Raw genomic sequence first — 20,128 nt, 5'->3', positions numbered from 1 at the left:
GAGAAGGTTGCTCAGGGTCTTTTCCAGTTAGGTTTTGAATATCTCCAAGGAGAGAGACTCTGTGACCTCTTTGAACAACCTAGTCCAGAATTTGACCATCTTCACAATGAAAAATCTTTCAAGTCAAGTATTCTCTTACTACCGCTCGCATGCTCTCACCCCCATCCTCACTCTCTTGCTTTCATTCTGTCACTTGCTCTCACTCATGCTGTCTCACTCTCTCACTCGCTCTTGAACTCATGCTCTCTCACTCACTCTCTGGCCCACTTGTGCACACACTCATGTTCCCTCCCTCTACATTTGTGCTCTCTTGTGCACACACACTCTTGTGCTCACTCTCAGTCACTCTCTCTTGTGAGCTCCCTTGCTTGTGCTCTCCCTTGTGCTCTTGCTCATTCACTCAGTCTTGCTCTCATTCTCTCACTCTTGCTCGTTCTTACTCTCTTGCTCTCACTCGTGCTCTCTCCCTCTTGCACTCTCTCAGTCGTGCTTTTGCTTGCAGTCACTCAGTCTCACTCACTCACCCTCAGGCTTGCTCACAATCTCATTTGTTGTCTCACCCACATTCTCTTGCTCATTTGCACTTTCTTGCACTCTCTTGCTTGCTCACAGTCTCACGCTTATTCTTACTCGTTCTCACATTCTTGCTTGCTCCCATGCTTTTCCAGTCATACTCTGGCTCATTTATAGTCTTTTGCTCGCTCACACTCTCTCAGTCATGCACACCCCCCCCACCCCATCTCACTCTCCCTCGTACTCTTGTTTGTGTTAATTTGAGCTTTCTCACTCTCACTCTTCCTCACACTCTCTCAATCATGGTCTTGCTTGTAGTGCCTTGCTTATGCTCGCTTGCTCTTGCTTTCTCACTCTTTCTCTTGCTAACTTGCAGTCTCTTGCTCACACTCAGTCCCACTTACTCTTCTGTTCTTGCTCATTCTCTGGATCATGCTCTAGCATGAGTTGGCCGCAGCTAGCACTCACACAGCCACTCACTCACCCACCCCCCACCAGCAGGAGAGAAAATAGGAAAAATGGGAGCAAGAAAACTAATGGGTCAAAATAAAGACAGGGAAATTACTCATCGATTACTACCATGGGCAAAACAGACTCCACTTAGAGAATTTAAGTTAATTTATTGCCAATTAACATAAACATTTAATTACTGGTTTAGGTATTGGGAAACAAAGAAGACAAATATATAAACACTCAGGGAAAACACTCCCCCTTTCCCAGGCTCAACTTCACTCCAGACACTGCTCCTCCCCTCTTCCTAGTCTCCCTTCCCCTTGTTATTGCTACACATATTCAGTCCCTTCAAGCGCCCCCTTGTTTCTCACTCTTTTCTTCCACTGCTCCTTCCCTCTTACTCATTTCCTCTGCTCTGATGTGGGCCCTCCACGGGCCACAGTCCCTTCAGGGCTGTGCCTGCTCTGACATGGAGTACCTCCTACTGCTCTGACCATGTGTTCTGTACCAGTTGGGAAGGGATGAGGTGAGAGAGTGAGTTGGTGCAGGATCTTCTGGATCTTAATAAGAAAGGCCCAACAACAAATGGCTTATTAAGATAACTGTCTTAATAAGACAGAATAAGAAGAGGACTATGGATAGCAACTAAATCTTATGTCACTTCAGATGCTAGGCATCTCATGCTTGTGCAGCATCGGACAGAGCCTGAATGGATTTTTCCATGGCACGCTGCACAAAGCAGATCACAGAATCATAGAATCATAGAATTGTCTAGGTTGGAAGGGACCTTTAAGATCATCTAGTCCAACCATCAACCTAACTCTGATAAAACACCATGTCACTAAGCACTATGTCAACCCATCTTTTGAATGCCTCCAGGGATGGTGCCTCAACCCCTTCCCTGGGCAGCCCATTCCAATGCTTAATAACCCTTTCAGTGTAAAAATTTTTCCTAATATCCAATCTGAACCTCCCCTGGCACAACTTGAGGCCATTTCCTCTTGTCCTATCGCCTGTGACTTGGGAGAAGAGACCAATCCCCACCTCTCTACAACCTCCTTTCAGGGAGTTGTAGAGAGCGATAAGGTCTCCCCTCAGCCTCCTTTTCTCCAGGCTGAACACCCCCAGCTCCCTCAGCCTCTCCTCATAAGACTTATTCTCCAGACCCCTCACCAGCTTCGTTGGCCTTCTCTGGACCTGCTCCAGCACCTCAATGTCTTTTTTGTGGTAAGGGACCCAAAAATGGACACAGTACTCGAGGTGGGGCCTCACCAGTGCCCAGCACAGGGGGACCATCACCTCCCGAGTCCTACTCCCCACGCTGTTCCTGACACAGGCCAGGATGCTGTTGGCCTTCTTGGCCACCTGGGCACACTGCTGGCTCATGTTCAGCCAACAGTCGACCAACACCCCCAGGTCCTTTTCCACCAGGCAGCTCTCCAGCCACTCTTTCCCAAGCCTGTAGCGCTGCATGGGGTTGCTGTGACCCAAGTGCAGGACCCAGCACTTGGCCTTGTTGAACCTCATCCCATTGGCCTCGGCCCATTGATCCAGCCTGTCCAGATCCCTCTGCAAAGCCTTTCTACCCTCCAGCAGGTCAACACTCCCACCTAACTTGGTGTTGTCTGCAAACTTACTGAGGGTGCACTCGATCCAGTCAGTGGAGAGAAGCTCCTCCTTTTTGGTCATTCGAGCTATTATATAATTTTCTTAGAAGAAAACAATTTCATTCCTAAAGGATGTTTGCATGAGAACCTCTTGCTGCACTTGTTGATAAAGGCAAGGCCACACAGGTGGTTCAGTCATCAGTACTAAGTGGGAGCTGACTGCAGGATCCTCTACTACAATGAGCTGGTTAAGTTTGCCCTGCAGCCAAGGAATTTGTGCAAAAAACCACAGGCCTGAAGGCCACGGTGTATGTGCAGCACAGCACAAGCCTGAGCCTACTCAGGTTAACTGTTATATGTATCACTAACTCCTCAGTGTACAATGGTCTCCTTGTTAGGATCACTACAATTGGGTCCCTGCCCAAGGGCCAGGAGCTACATTCTTAATTTTAGAACACTTTACTCATACCCCTAAATATGTTCTGCAAAATTTGATTTACAGAAAATAGTGAATTCAATTTATTTTGCAGAATGTGGATACTGATACCCTACCTGATAAGTCTTACTGTTGCACTAGCCTGTAATTGACTGCAAGGGTATGTGGAAGGAGAGTGTCTGCTCCTTTAAAGGTATCTAGTCAAAGGAGCCATAAACAAGAACATACAGAGACAAACCTGACCAACAAATGATAAGGGAGGCAGTGATGAGAAGAAACCTGATCAGTCACACTAATTGGTAAGGATAGGTGGAGTGTGAGGAATGTTTAATTTTTTCAGTAAGATTATCTGACTAAGGATCTTACCAAATTGGGATAAGGAAAGGGAGGGAGAGACACAAATACATAGAGACATAAAACCTGACCAATTAGTCTTACCAAAGACAATAGCCAGAAACAAACGTGGTCAGTCACACTAATTGATGGGCTATCAAGAAACTGCAGGCAAACTTTGCAACTGATAAGGCTTCAAACCTGAGGTTCCAGGATGTTGGAGAGGGGTCAGTGGAACTATGCAAACTGATGAGGCAATGTGCAGGGGAAGGGAATCAGGGAGGAACAAAGGTGGGGTAGAGAGAAAGGGGTATAAAAGGGGCCGGTCACGTGTAAAATAAGGCCGATCAGTACACTTACCTGAGTCGAGCAACCTTATCACAGCACTCTATCCTATCTTCTTATTAAATGTTTTCTTAACTAGCTCTCTGTTTAATCTCACTCTCTGTCCTGTGTGTGTTTGCTGTGAGGATTAAGTGCCAGCTACTGGTGAAAACTGTGTGAGTGGAATTGTGGCAAACTACTGGAGTAGACAGGGGTGTCGGCCCCCTGTGGGCTGTGGTGTCAGCTACTGGAGTGAGTGGGGGTCTTGGCCACCAGCCACTGGGGCAGGAACAGTGGGTGTCCTGAAAACCAGCTATTGGGGAAGACTGACATCACAGAATCACAGAACTGTAGGGATTGGAAGGGACCTTCGGAGGTCCCAATGCTGGGACAATGGGGCTGATACCATAGACTTAGAAGGCAGAGAGGCTAAGCAGTTGGGAAACTGCTGGAGCGGGGCTGGATGTTCAAGGGTAAAGTTCTACTCATCTACTCATCATGCCACCTGTGCTACCTGGAGCAAGTAGGTTGCCTTAAGCACACAGGGAGCTCGAATAGGAAACCCAAATCATCCAGGAATCATAGAAGTGATCACAAACTGGCCCCAAGGCAAAGGCTCCAGAATGCCACCAGAGGAGGTGGTGACTCGTGCTGAGGAAGCCCCACCATATAATGAACTCTCAGATAATGAGAAACAGTATGCTCTGTTCACTGATGGGTCTTGTCGTATTGTAGGGAAACATCGAAGGTGGAAAGCTGCTGTGTAGAATCCTACACGGCAAGTCATAGAAGCTACTGAAGGAGAAGGTGAATCAAGTCAATTTGCAGAGGTAAAAGCCATCCAGCTGGCCCTAGACATTGCTGAATGAGAAAAGTGGCCAATACTCTCTCTCTGTACTGGCTCATGGATGGTGGCAAATGCTCTGTGGGGATGCTCTGCTGTGGCAGAGCAACTGACAGCGCAAAAGTAAACCCATCTGGGCTGCTGAATTATGGTGAGATATTGCTGACCAGCTGGGGAAACTAGTTGTAAAGGTATGCCATGTAGATGCCCACGTATCCATGAGTCGAGCCACTGAGGAACATCAAAACAATCAGCAAGTAGACCACGTTGCTAAGATCTTCCAGACAGATTTGGACTGGGAACATAAAGGTGAACTGTTTTTAGCTCAGTGGGCCTGTGTCATTTCAGGTCATCAATGAAGGGATGCAACATATAAATGGGCCTGTGACCGAGGGGTGGATTTAACCATGGACACTATTGTGCAGGTTGTCCACGACTGTGAAGCATGTGCTGAAATCAAGCAAGCTAAATGTTTAAAACCTATGTGGTATGGAGGACATTGGCTAAAATATAAGTATGGGGAGGCCTGGCAAATTGGCTACATCATGCTTTCTCAAACCTGCCAGGACAAGTGCTACGTGCTTACAATGGTGGAAGGAAGCACCACATGGTTGGAAACCTATGCCGTGCCCCATGCCACTGCCCGGAATACCATCCTGGGTCTTGAAAAGCAAGTCTTGTGGTGACATGGCACTCCAGAAAGAATTGAGTCAGACAATGGGACTCATTTCAAGAGCAATCTTATAAGTAATTGGGCAAAAGAACATGGCGTTGAGTGGCTATATCATATCCCCTATCATGCACCAGCTTCTGGGAAAATTGAGCGATACAGTGGATTGTTAAAAACTACCCTGAAAGCGATGGGTGGTGGATCCTTTAAAAATTGGGACAAGCATTTAGTGCAAGCCACCTGGTTCGTTAACACCAGGGGATCCATTAATTGAGCTGGTCCTGCTCAATCAGTCCTGTTACATACTGTAGAAGGGGATAAAGTCCCTGTGGTGCATGAAAGGAATATGCTAGGGAAAACTGTATGGGTTTTTCCTGCCTCGGGCAAAGGCAAACCCATTCATGGGACTGTTTTTGCTCAAGGACCTGGATCTACTTGGTGGGTGATGCTGAAGAATGGAGAAGTTCAATGTGTACCTCAAGGGAATTTGACCCTGGGCAAGAATACTGAATTCTGAGTATGTTATTAATTGTTATATAATACTAAACAGTGTTCAATAAGTAGTTTTCAGGATAACATTGTGGTAATGAAACCTTGAGCTAGCTTCATCAAGTGGTGTCCAGCAAAACTCTTCAAGATGGACATGCTACCCGTAGGCACAAACCACAATGAATTTCATATCATCTTTCCTGCCCTGAGAGTTTGCTATGATAGATGAAATCCTGCAATTATGAGCTAAATGGTCTTAGTGAATTTTGTGTATAAAGATAAATTGATAATGAGTGACCTGCATGTATCTGTCTATCTGTCTATATATGTGTATGTGTATAGATTTGATAGATAAAAGTATTAGTGATCTGAGCACAACGCAAATGATATGGAATAAGGGGTGGAATGTCCTGGTTTGAGGGAGTGTGATGTAATCGGGTTGGAAGGGACCTTTCAAGGACCATCAAGTCCAACTATTAACCTAACACTGACAAAACCACCACTAATCCATGTCCGTAAGCACCACGTCTACCCGTCTTTTAAATACCTCCAGGGATAGTGATTCAACCACTTCCCTGGGCAGCCTGTTCCAATGTTTGATAACCCTTTCTGCGAAGAAATTTTTCCTAATATCCAATCTAAACCTCCCCTGGCACAACTTGAGACTGTTTCCTCTTGTCCTATCCCTTGTTACTTGGGAGAAGAGACCAACCCCCGCTTCACTACAACCTCCTTTCAGGTAGTTGTAGAGGGCAATGAGGTCTCCCCTCAGCCTCCTTTTCTCCAGGCTAAACAATCCCATTTCCCTGTTTAAATGGTAACTTTTGCTATCGGCAAAACATTTCTGATGTTGTGATCTCATCTTTTTCTGATCATTGGATACCAATTTGTACAAGATCATTCCACATTTGTTTCCACATCACCTGTGCTGTAACTCATTTCGGTTTTGCAGGCTTTCCTTTATTCACCACCTGCACAGATGGTCCCGAAATTACAGCCCCAATTTCCCTCAAGGTTTTTGCTAGGGTGCCTACATTACTTGTAGCATTTGTCACTGCTGATATAATCAAGGGTTTTAGTGAAGCAGGCACTCCTCTCAAAAACTGCATTTTGGTACTTCTCGTTACTGCTACACTGTCTGGATTGGATCCCATAGCCAACACATGAGCCATTCCCATCTGCTGTACCAAATTAATACCTTCTTCCATTGTACACCAGATTATGAGGGATGACACTAATTCGACAGGTTCTTTATATGCTGTTAAAACTGCTGCACACAACCACTGATACAACATAGGTGCAATATTGTCTGTGATCAGGACCTCTGACATTTTGCAGCTGAGCATATCCTTATTGTATCTGATGATTTGGCTATAAGGCTTAATAAATATTTTTCACCTGCTGATAAATGGATAGAAGCAGCTCCACTATCCCATGCTTGCAAACTCCATGGCAGTATGCCTCCCCCACTCTTTTGCTGATAGATCTCTAAAAATTCCCTTAACTCTTTCAGAGTGTAAGTACTAGTGATCTGCACTCCTCTGGCTGCTCGTTCCTGCTCCCCCCTCATTTGTATGAGGGCTCGTGCTTCCACCACCTCACTGCTTTTTAAGCCCAGATCAAATTCAAACTCAGTCTCGGAGTTTGATGATTCACTCCAAATATTTCCATCCCATTCCTCAGGATCCCATGACTGTTTTGTAGTGAGAGCACGAACTTGGGAAATCGAAAGCTTACTTTTCCCATATATGTCCCTTTGTTTATTAGCGATACGCACTACCAGCTGCTCTACATTATCTTGCAGCTCATAGCACTGCTCTGCTTGAACAGTAATTACTTCTTGCTCGATCACCTTTGCGTCTTGTAAACTCCTGTTTTCCTTTTCCAAATCTCTCACTTTACTGCGTAATGCAACAACTTCACAGTGAAGAGCTCTGAGTCCAGTAGCTAACAGCCATCCCAATCTCTCCACTAATTTGCAAGAAGAATCTGATCCTGCTTTCCATGGCAACCCGCGCATAGCTATTTCAATTGCCTGGGGGGGTAACCACTGCCCCGTCATCTATTTCAGGCCATGCCTCCAGCGCAGCCAAATTAGCCAGACAAGTGGCCATGGGGGTCCAGTGCTCAGTACTGGGTCATCCCAGAATAGAGGGAGTCACCATCTTTGCCTCCTCAGTCCCCAACTTTTTTGTCAGCCATGGCATAGCTGAATACACCAAATGTGTGAGCTGACATAGGCAGGGCGCAGGAACAACCACAAAACCACAGATGAAAGGCAAAGAACAAATTTAATCTTGATACCTCGCAGATTGGGGGATCTCCAAAGCAGCACCTGGGCAGAGGCAAGCAAGCAGGGAACGCAGGCACCGCAGAGCGAGAGAGTCCTTATTAGCGAGAGAGTCCTTGTTAGTGAAAGAGTGAGAGAGTGAGAGCTCAGACTTGCTGTTCTCGTCTGTATTTCAAGGGTTCAAGCAGCCGTAGTTTTCCACTGTGCTTTGATCTTCTTCAACAGCAGAGCAGGAATCTCAAGCGTGTTAGATAAGGTGTCCCTGAGTCCATCACAGACTTTCGTTATCTAAATGCGGATGTTCTACTTGCGAGCACATAAGACTGAACAACAATTAGTGTGATATATGTGTTGTCTAGAACCCCAGGTGTGAGTCACTTGAGTGTGTTTACAATCCTCCTCGCCAATCTTCCATTACTTTCCCACACCCCCTATTAGTCCTGCACAAAGCTCTAATCATAGAATCATAAAACGGTTTGGGTTGGAAAGGATCTTCAAGGATCATCTAGTCCAACCCCCCTGCTATGGGCAGGGACAGCTTTCACTAAATCAGGTAGCTCAAAGCCCTGTCCAACCTGACCTTGAACTCTTCCAGTGATGGGGCATCCACAACATCTCTGGGCAACCTGTTCTGGTGTCTCACCATCCTCAGGGTAAAGAATTTCTTCCTTATGTCCAATCTAAATCTACCCTCTTTCAGTTTAAAAACACTGCCCCTTGTCCTGTCACTAAAGGCCCTGGCAAAAAGTCTCTCTCTGTCTTTCTTCTAAGCCCCCTTTATATACCGAAAGGCCTCAATAAGATTTACCTGGAGCCTTTTCTTCCCCAACTCTCTCAGCCTTTCTTCATAGCATAGGTGCTCCAGTCCTCTGATCGTCTTCGTGGCCCTCCTCTGGATTCACTCCAACAGGTCCAAGTCTTTCTTGCACTGAGGGCTCCAGAGCTGGATGGAGTACTCCAGGTGGGGTCTCACCAGAGCAGAGTAGAGGGGGAGAATCACATCCTTTGACCTGCTGGCCATGCTTCTTTTGATGCAGCCCAGGATACAATTGGCTTTTTGGACTGCAAGCGTACACTCATGGCTCATGTCCATTTTTTTGTTCACCATTATCCCCAAGTCCTTCTTCCCAGGGCTACTCTCAATCTATTCATCCCCCAGTCTGTATTGATATCAAGGATTGCCCCGACCCAGGTGCAGGATCTTGTACTTGGCCTTTTTGAACTTCATGAGGTTCGCACAGGCCCACCTCTCAAGCCTGTCCAGGTCCCTCTGGATGGCATCCCATCCCTCAGGCATGTCAAACTGCACCACTCAACTTGGTGTCATCTGCAAATTTGCTGAGGGTGCACTAAGTCCCACTATGTTGTTGATGAAGATATTAAATGGTATTGGTCCCAGTACGGACCCTTGAGGGTCACCACTCACTACTGGTTTCCACTTGGACATTGAGCTGTTAACTATAGCTCTTTGGACGCAGTCATCCAGCCAGTTCCTTATCCATCTAACAGTCCATCTGTCAAACCCATATCTCTCCCATTTAGTGGCCAGAACATTGTGGGGGACCGTATCAAAGGTCTTACAGAAGTCCAGGTAGATAACATCTGTAGCTCTTCCCTTGTCCAGTGATGTAGTCACTCCATCGTAGAAGGCGAACAGATTAATCAGGCACTATTGCCCTTGTTGAAGCCATTTTGTCTGTCTCTAATCACCTCCCTGTCTTCCATATGTTTCAACATGTCTTCCAGGAGGATCTGTTCCATGAACTTGCCAGGCACAGAGGTAAAGCTGACTGGTTGGTAGTACCCAGGGTCCTCCTTTTTACCCTTTTTAAAAATGGATGCAATATTCCCTTTTCTCCATTTACTGCGGACTTCGCCTGACTGTCATAACTTCTGACTTTTCAAATAACATGGAGAATGCTTTGACAACATTTTGACAACAATGCTTTGACAGCCAATTCTCTCAGGACCCCAGGACGCATCTCGTGGGGTATGTTCAGGTTTCTCAGGTGGTCTTGAACCTGATCTTCTCCTGTGATGGGAGTGACTTCATTCCTCTAGTCCCTGCCCTGAGGTTCAGGGGCTTGAGAGATGTGGGAAGAGAGATTACCACTGAAAACTGAGTTTATTTATCATGCATCTCAAGATTGGTAGTTTAAATGTTGTCTTTAATGCTTCAATATTTTTCATTGTTCAGTTTTTTTCACTATTGTAAAAAACTTAGTCCTTTATTGTTTGTATAATGGCATGTCTAGACAAGTCCACCCATCAGTCTCTTACCCAGCCATAGGTGACATCTCATCCTTGATTCGGAGAATGAATGGTTAAAGGTCGTTAGTGTAGATTTAGTACAGCTTGGCAAAGAACAGAGCTCGGAGCCCAGGAGCCCAGCATTCCAAGATAAGGAGCTGGCCTTGTGTATAAGATAGCAGGAACAGCCTGCACGCTAAGGAGGAACCCAATTGTCTGGGTAAAGTGTCCATCTGGTCGGGACCAGTTTCGCGGTTTGGGGTCCAGCCAGCCCAGCATTCTAAGCCAAAGGTAAAAGTACCCGGTGAAGAAGACTATGAGCCTTCCTCCAGAAGACCCCGGCCCACGACCACCAGGCGACAGTACGCATGCGGCAAGGGGAGGAGACTTATGATAATGAGTTCCTAGAAATAATTAGAATAGTAACGCCTTTTCTTAGAATTAATTATAATAACCCAGCCCACATTAATGAATATGTATGCTTTTTATCATCAATAGATGCTTGTTTTACGAGCCAGTGTGCAAGTTTGGAGGAGCGATCCCCCTTGCACCCGGCGCCGCAATAAACATACCTGCTTTATAACTCTATTCGAGTTGTAGGGTTTGTTTCCGCGCGTCATCCTGATGTTTCATGAGTCCATCAAGATACAAATAGTTCCCCTCTATGTTCCCAGTACAGGTTTTTGTTGATTGTGGCAATCTGAGCAGCTTGATCCGCTTGATTGGTTTGTTCTTTGGTGGCCCTTCCCTTTGGGATATGGGCATTGACATGTTGTATTCACACACTGAGTTCTTTCTCCAGGTGACTTCAGCCCACCCTTTAGATACTTATAAGCATTGATAAGGTCTCCCCTCAGCCTTCTCTTCTCCAGGCTAAAGAGTCCCAGCTCTCTCAGCCTTTCTTCATAAGGGAGATGCTCCAATCCTTGAATCATCCTTGTTGCCCTTCGCTGGACTCTTTCCAGTAGTTCCCTATCCCTCTTGAATTGGGGAGCCCAGAAGTGGATGCAGTATTCCAGTTGTGGCCTCACCAGTGCAGAGTAGAGGGGGAGAATGACTTCCCTCGACCTACTAGCCACACTCTTCCCTATGCAGCCCAGGATTCCATTGGCCTTCCTGGCCACAAGAGCACACTGCTTGCTCATTGTCATTTTGCTGTCTACCAGGACCCCCAGATCTTTCTCTTCGGAACTTGACTCCAGCAGGTCCACACCTAACCTGTATTGGTGCCTAACATTCTTCTTCCCCAGGTGCAGGACCCTACACTTTTCCCTGTTGAACCTCATGAGGTTCTTCCTTGCCCAGCTCTCCAGCCTGTCCAGGGCTTGCAAACTGTTTCCAATTTGCCTTTGTTATGCACCACTTGGGTGATGTTTCCCCATACTATGATGTCATCAATGTACTGTAAGCGATCTGGGGCATTGTCCTATTCCAAAACCTTTTGTATAAGTCTGTGACAGATGGTGGTGTTATGCTTCCATCCTTGTGGAAGATGTGGAAGATTCTCTCTCATTCCAGGAGAACTGTACTCCTCCAGGTAAAGGCAAACTGCAGTTTACACTCAGGTGTCAGGGAAATTGAGAAAAACAGAACTGGCTATGTCAGTGGTTGCATACCAGGCAGCATTCTTTGCTTGAAATTCACACTGTAGCTCTTGCCTATATGGTACTGCTGTACTCAAAGGTGGTGTTACCTCATTTACACCTCAATAGTTTGTGGTTAATCTCCAGTCTCCATTGGGTTTTTGCACTGGCCAGATGGAGCTGTTGAAGGGTGAATGAGTTCAAGTAACCACCCCTTGACTTTTCATCTCTTTGATACAACTGTGTATGGGACCAAGGTGTCCCAGTTTGAAGTAAAACCGAACCAATTTTCTGTTCTGTAATTTTACATCCTAGCTAGGCCTCCTCTAACTCTCTGAAATTAACGGCATATTGTGGAGAAAACTGCTCGTTCTCAGAATGATAAGACCAATGTTTGTGCTCCGTGCCAAGGAATGGTATGCAGGGAGGCCCTTGCTTATACTTATTGCTGTAACAACCAAGGTCAGCCAATTTCGTTATTTGCCCCCTTAGAGGGTCGGAAACGGAAAAAACGTAGAGGAGTCACATCAGTGGGGAGGAGTGGACAGGACAGGTGACCCAAACATGACCAACTGGGGTATTCCATCCCATCTGCCCCATGCTCAGTATAAAAGCTGAGGGATCAAAGGGTCAACCCCCTTCCTGCGATGGCCGACGTCCAGAGAGGACTCTGTCTGTTCATCTGCCTTTGATCCTGATCCGTGTGTTCCTGACTCCAGAGCTGGGATCCAGTTCCCATTCATCGCTGAGTCCAGTCTGGGACTTCCCCAGTGCCTGCTGGTGACGTGACTGTCATCCTGGGAGCTCGATACAGTTTTGTATATACTGTATCTATTTCATTATTCTCTTCTTTATTTTTATTTTAATATTAATTCTTCATTAGTTTAGTTCATTCTAAACTTCTGAATCTCCTTATCTCTTTCTCTCCTCTCTCTCTCTTTTGGGGGGAGGGAGGGGGGGGGAAGGGCCATCTGTCGGTCCGGTTTTGGTATATTCGGCCGAAACCACGACACAAGGGAATCTCTGTTGCTTCAGTGCTGTCATTGGTGCACTGTTCCAGGCACTGTTCCTGGCACTGATTGAGGTGACATCTGTAGTACTCCTACTACTGACTCTCCTTTTAAGATACTAGGTAGTTAAGATATCAAAGGGGTGTCCTCATTCATTCCCCCAGTGGTGATGCCAAACGCCCATTGATTTCCTTGTGGGTCCTTAAAATGTTAATTCCTTAAGAAGTCAACACCCAAGATGCAATGAGTACCCCATCCCACTACCACTTCATGGGGTTTCCAGTTTCCTTTAGTAAGAGTGAGTTTGACTTCTACTACATGCAGTTTCCATGGGCCTCTGGTGACTCCTTTGATGATGACTGACATCTTTCTAGTGAGTGTGGAAGGGAGGAGGGTACATTGAGCTTCTGTGTCCACCAAGGCTTGATGTTCTATGGATCAGTGTGTCAGGCCACCAGACCCACACAGTCTAGTAAATCCTGTTATCCTCTGTAACATCTTCATCATCCCTTTCCCCCACTTGGCTGGGGACAGGGCTTCCCTATGGGACATTTACCAAAGTCAGTTCTTCCAGGAGAGGAGAATAGGAATTTTCTGCTAGTGGGGCTGATGGTGTGAGGCCTTTCTCAGCCTGGTGTGGCTTAGCAGATGGCCTTCATTGCTACTTGAGTTCATGTACCCAAGTGGCCAGCTCCTTGGTGATTGCACTATCTGCAGCTCCATCATTGGACAGAGATGCCAGCTGCCGTTTCTCCCAGTTATCTAGCTCTAAGCTACTGGCACCCGCATTCCAGCATCATAATAGCTAGGTTAGGAGATTTTCCTCTACTCCTCATTGAAAAATTAGTATTTAGGTTTCACAATTCAGCACTAGTTAAGGGTCAAGTGGTTTCAGTTTGTTGTGTCACTAGTGTTTTGTGTGACTATTCTCAGCCCCTCTCCCAGCCTGGCAGAAACTGCTGCAACAAACAACCTCTTCACATGGATGCTAGGAGTGGAAGAGTTAAGATATGCTGCTCAGAGCACAGTTGCACAACCTTGATTCCTGTTTCTTCCCACTACTCTTCAAATAGCACACAATTTCTCAGACCCCACCTCCCCACCAAAAAAAGGCACAGTCTTATATTATGGGTGTTCCAAACAGCATAGGGAGGATTTGCTGGACAATATATTGGGAGCTGTTTGATGATTACAGAAAACACCAGGGAGGAGAAGAGTTGCATTTATTTGTTACTGTCTAATACTTGAATATGTTTCAAAATATTATCCTACATACGCTATTGACATGTTTTACCAAGTAGGAGCGAATGTTACCACCATTGTTTTACCAAGTAGGAGTGAATAATACAAGTTAGTGCTATCCTATATATACTATTAATACACTACCTCAAGTAGGAGTACAAAGCATGCTTCCCATCCGACTCCTAACCTGGAGTGCCCACTCTCACATCCTACCAAGATTATTTGACAGCTGTAGGTGGTCTTGGCCTTGTGGGAATTTGTTGAATGATGCTGCAGCTGTACAATTTCACTGTCCAAAACCTCCTTCGTATCCCACTGCTGACACCATTTTATCAATGTTGTGATTTAGGTCAGGACTGTGGGCCTCCAAAATCAATTTAATTATTTGAGTGATGTCAGCACAGTAGGCCAAAACAGTTGCCAAGACAAGAATGTCCCCAGCTTTGGTGCTCTGAAGTAAATATGAGAGAAAAATGCATATTTAGCAAGGATGTATGTCATGTTATGTTAACTGATTATTGCTTGAGAAGATGCCTAATGATCTTTCCATGAAACCCATACCCCCCAGTATATAACCCAAATACAGATTCTTTAGTATAAGCTAAACAATTTTATTTTCATTTTTGTCAGAAATATGCTAATATCTGGACTACACCTAGCCCACATTTCAAAAATGAAAACAATATTCATAACTGGTCCCCAACTTTTGCCTAAATAATAAGCATTTGATTATTTAAGTGAATGTCACTAGATAATATAATTTCACTTTGACCACTAGCACTATGCAAGCATTTAATCATGATAACAGTGACATGGACAGTGTTGATGAAGAAACAGATTTGAGTGCATAATTGTGTTCATACACCAAAAATCAGAAGAAAGCACCATGTATATGAAAAAAAAAACAAGTAAGAAACTATACAGAGAAAGAATCAGCAAAGAGAAAAGTTAAACCTATGTGAAGAAGCACTCAGAAGAACACAGCTCTCCAAAATTAGCTTGGATGAGAGAAGCACAAGCTATGACAAACTCTACTACCCTGAGACACTTTTGGAATTGTGCTTTTGTCACCATCAGACTTGGTATAGATAACAGTCATAAAAATTCCTCTCATTAAGAAATCAGGGGTACATATGTGACCTATGCAAAATTAAATTGCAAAATCACCCTTTCCAAAGCTCACACTATTATTTTCCTGGTTAGACCCCACTTTTTTTTTTACCCAATTCCATATTGTGAACTGAAACAGAACCTGTAATACAAATGTCATTAGACCAATCCTTCTCCAAGTGTTAGCCAGAGGAAAAGGGCAAGGGTCTGTACCTTGATAAAAATGAATCACCATAATTTTCTCAACCTACAATATTCAGTCTTCTCCATTTATAGGACAGAAATTCCAAAATAGTGACTTCCATTGTCTTTATCTACTGCACTACAATCAGTACACCTATGATAATGGGAACACTATAATGAACAGCTAACAGAGGCAGCCAACAGACAGAAGTTAACAGGATCTACTTCTAGATCTTATGGGACTGTCAAAAGACTTCTGGAACAGCTACAGGGGATTGTGACTTCTAGCAAGCTCTAGCAGCTTCTAACAAGCTCTGTCAACTATTCCTGATCCAAGGGTGGTTTCAGCTTTTTTTCCCTAGCCAACTCCTGATTAGGGAGGGTCAAGCACCCTTTCAGCATGTGCTAGAGAGAGAGAGGCCTATGTAACTGCTACGCCCAGAGCACAGGCAACAGATGCAACAATTTACATAGCAGTTTGCATAGAAGGGGGACAGCAACTCTGCTGAGGGCAGTGTGCACATGCTCAGCAATGGTTGTGATGTGCTACAGGGCAAGGTTCCCAGCACTCAACAGAGCAACTATCCCTGGAACATCAGAGGCTCCAGAGGGAGGCTGTAGCTCTCCAGGTCTCAGGCCCTAGGGAATGCTTGGGGTCTTTTGTTGAGACTGGGGCAAGGAGAGATGATCTCTTTGCCTGCAGCTGTGTGCTGGTAGATCTGTGTTGCCAAGTAAAGGAGCTGGGAGAAGAGGTCAGCAGATTACATAGCATCAGGGATGACAAGGAACAATCCAACTGTATCTTTTCTAAGACCCTGCAGATACAAAGGCCTGAATCCCCAACTGCACTGAAGGAAGGGCAGACAGAATCTGTGCTTATTGGGGTGGGAAATGGAGATGCTCATGATGCCAAAGGCTGGAAACTTGTGACTTCTGGCACCAGGAGGAAGGCTTCTGCTCTACCCATAGAACTGCAACTGCAGAATAGGTTCAGTACCCTGACTGTAAATGAAGGGCTGGAAGCTCTGTCCAACAGAGCATCAGCCATCTGAGCCTGAACCAAGCAAAAGGAAGCAGCAACCAATAGTAGTGAGAGACTCCCTCCTGCAGTGGGTAGAGGCTCCCATCTGCTGACCTTGACCTGCTGTCCAGGGAGGTTTGTTGCTTGCCAAGGGCTCGGATCCAGGATGCTATGGAGAGACTGATGAGACTTGTCCAGCCCTTGAACTATTAAGCCCTGCTGTTCATCCATGTGGGCACCAATAATATTGCATATCAAGTTACCACATGGCTCTGGGGGCAAGGGCATTAGGGCCTATGTGGTTTATTCCTCAATTTTACCAATGAGGGGGGAGGACTTGAGGAGAAGGGGACAGAGCCTGCAGGTCAACCATGGGTTTCACAGATACTACAACAACAGAGATTTGGCATTTATGCCCAAGGGACCCTGTGGGGTTTGAGAACTGATAGGGAGAGACAGGATCCACCTGACCAAGTGAGGCAAAAGCATCTTTGCCAACAGACTGGCCAACCTTGTGAGGAGACATTTAAACAAGGAACAATGGGGAAAGGGAGAGGACAACCCACAGTCAAGAGAGAAAGTAGTGGACTGGACTGACAAGCAAAAAGAGTGCAGGGTGATGTGGACAGGAGAGACCTTGAAATCAACAAAACAGGGCTGAGAGGGAACCACTTCAAGCACATACACACAGATAAGGAAGTGCCAAGAGGAAAATTCTAACACATATTCTGTGTTCTTCAGCATGACTGCATGCCTCTGAAGTGCATATACACTAATGCACACAACATGTGAAACAATCAGGAAGAATAAGGAGTTTCTGTGCAGTTACAGAGCTAAGATCTCATAGGGATCAGAGATGTAGTAGGGTAGTTCATATGACTGGAGTGCTGCAGTGGATGGATACAAGCTCTTTAGGAAGGACAGGCCAGGAAGGAGGGGGAGCTGCCCTTCACGTGAGAGAGCATCTGGAATGCATGGATCTCTGCCTAGACACAGATGAGAACAAGCTGAGAGTTTATGGGTTAGGATTAGTGGACAGACCAACATGGGTGATGTTGTGGTGGGTGTCTGCTACAGCCTGCCTGATCAGGAAGAAGTAGTAGATGATGCCTTCTTCAGACAACTGGAAGAAGCCTCACTTTGCAGGCCCTGGTCCACTTGAACCACCCTGATATCTACTGGAGGGACCACATAGCAGGGTACAAGAAATCTGTGAGGCTTCCAGAGTGCATTGATGACAAATTCCTGACACAGGTGATCAAGGAGACAATGAGGGGAGGCACTCTACTGAACTTCATATTTGCAGAGTTGGATATGTGAAGTTTGGTGGGGAGAGGACAGTGGAAGAGCAACAACCATGAGATGGTAGAGCTAAGGATCCCATGAGGAGGGAGGAAGGCAAATAGCAGGATCACAATCCTGGGCTTCAGAAGAGCTGACTATGGCCTCTTCAGGGAGCTGCTTGGAATAATCCAAGGCACAAGGGACCTGGTGACAAAGGGCACAGAAAAGGTTGATGTATTGATTGCTTCTTAGCCTTATTTTTTTGTTATGGTTTGAGAAAACCCATAACAATTAACTATCGTTTAGACAATTATTCTATCACCCGATGACCCTGGGGAATCAGGGAACACAAGGAAACACAAGGGTTGAAATATAAATAGATTTAATAGGATAAGACTAAATAATTAACAATAATACTAAAGAACCAGTATCGATCCTGATACTGATATAAGATATACAGGAATTATACTCAGCCAATTGTATCAGTAGGAAGCTGTGCACTCCCAGCAGGGACAGCAAATGTCAGACACTGCGAGCGCAATGGCTTCGGGAGGAAGGGAAGGCCTCAGGGGTCCGGTACCGGGGCAAGGAGTTCTCTGGACCCGCCGCCATCAAGGGAGAGAGAGCTACGCAGCAAACTTTTCTAATTTATATTGAATGTGACATTCATGGTATGAAATAATCCTGTTGGCCAGCCTGGGTCAAATGCCCAGGCCTTGCTCCTCCTTGTCCCTGCACCTGGCAAGGCTCAAAAACACTGAGACCTTGAATCCCACAGAGCCTGGTTGGCTATAAAGTAAATATATTCATGAATTCAGACACCAGAGTCTTCTAAAAGTGCAGTTTTCCCCAGCATTAGAAGAAAAATTAGTCCTGTGTTGCTTAACCCAGGACATTTTTTTTACTGCTAAGATTTGCTTTCAGGAATTCCAGACCCCTGAGACTACTGGGTAAATCTGGAGCAAGGAAGACTTAACCTCAATAGAGGAGGATCTAGTTAGGGAACACTGAAAAAACAAGACCATGGGACATGACAAGATGCACCCATGAGTACAAAGGGAGCTGGCTGATGTCATTGAGAGGCCACTTTCTATCTCTGAAAGGTCATGGTGATCGGGAGAGGTTTCTGAGGACTGGAAGAAAGCAAATGTCATTCCTATCTTCAAGGAGAGCAAGGAGAATCCAGGGAGCTAGAGGCTGATCAATCTCACCTCCATCCCCGGGAAAGTGATGGTGCAAACCATCCTGGAAGCCATTTCCAGACATATGACAAAAAGGTACTTGGGAGTAGTCAGCATGGATTTATGAAGGGAAAATCATGCCTGACCAACTTGCTAGCCTTCTGTGATAAGATGACTGGCTTGTTGTATGAAGGGAGAATAGTGGATGTTGGGTTTTTTAACTTTAGCAAGGCTGTTCACACTGCCATACTATCCTCATAGACACATTGATGAAGCATGGACTAGATAAATCACTGAGGCAAGCTGCTCCGGTGCCAGCCCAGTCTGCAGCAGAGCGGCAGATCTTGGCACACATGGGGGTTTCCCGAAGCAGGGAAACGCCAGGGTAGCAGAGAGATCCACCAGGAGCTGGCAGCTCTCATGAGAGATGCTGATGTGGCCTTGGCATTGCCAGAGCAACCGCAGGAGATTTAAACGTGATGTAACTGAAACTAGCAGTCAGTCACCGAGGTGAGCTGCTCTGGTGCCAGCTCCGTCTGCAGCGGAGTGGCAGATCTTGGCATACAGGGGGGTTTCCCGAAGCAGGGAAACGCCAGGGTAGCAGAGAGATCCACCAGGAGCTGGCAGCTCTCATGAGAGATGCTGATGAGGCCTGGGTGTTGCCAGAGCAACTGTGGCCATCCCTACATCTATAAAAAGCAGCCTAGGGTGCACGAGCAACCAGGGTGTGGTGTGGTAGTTTGCGCGTGAAGGGTGTTGTCACCCTACCATCTCCAAAGGTCAGTTCAATTAATGGTCATCAACCTCCCAGAAGGAGTTTAACTATGGTAACCACCCAGCAGAAAGCTATGTCCTCTGCACTCACCAGAACTGGTGAACTACTCAGACAGAGCTCCCACGAAAACATGCAGCCATGTCTCAGGCTGCAGGGCGTGCCAGAGCCTTTCACTAGTACCTGATGGCATTAGCAAGAACAGCTGTGTGAGGTGTGACCAAGGAGATGATCGGCTCAGCTTGGTGGCAGAGCTTTGAGAGGAAGTGGACAGTTTAAGGAGCATCAGGGAGTCTGAGAAAGAGATAGACTGGTGGAACCGTGCTCTGCTCTCCCTGAGACAGGAACAGAAACAGCCACCAGAAAAAACACAAGATCAAGGGGATCCTGTATCCTCCCCCCCACCAGGCAGAAGCAAACCCCCTCCTTGCTTACCTCGCCTTCCCAGGTGCCTCTGTACAACAGGTATGAGGCTCTGGATTTGGAAGGTCAGTCAATGAATGATGTGGATGATGGTCCATCTACACCAGAGG

Source organism: Numenius arquata, chromosome W, assembly GCF_964106895.1.
Source record: "Numenius arquata chromosome W, bNumArq3.hap1.1, whole genome shotgun sequence".
Lineage (NCBI taxonomy): Eukaryota > Metazoa > Chordata > Aves > Charadriiformes > Scolopacidae > Numenius > Numenius arquata.
The sequence above is the reverse complement of the archived record's forward strand: the minus strand, read 5'-3'. Positions refer to the sequence as shown.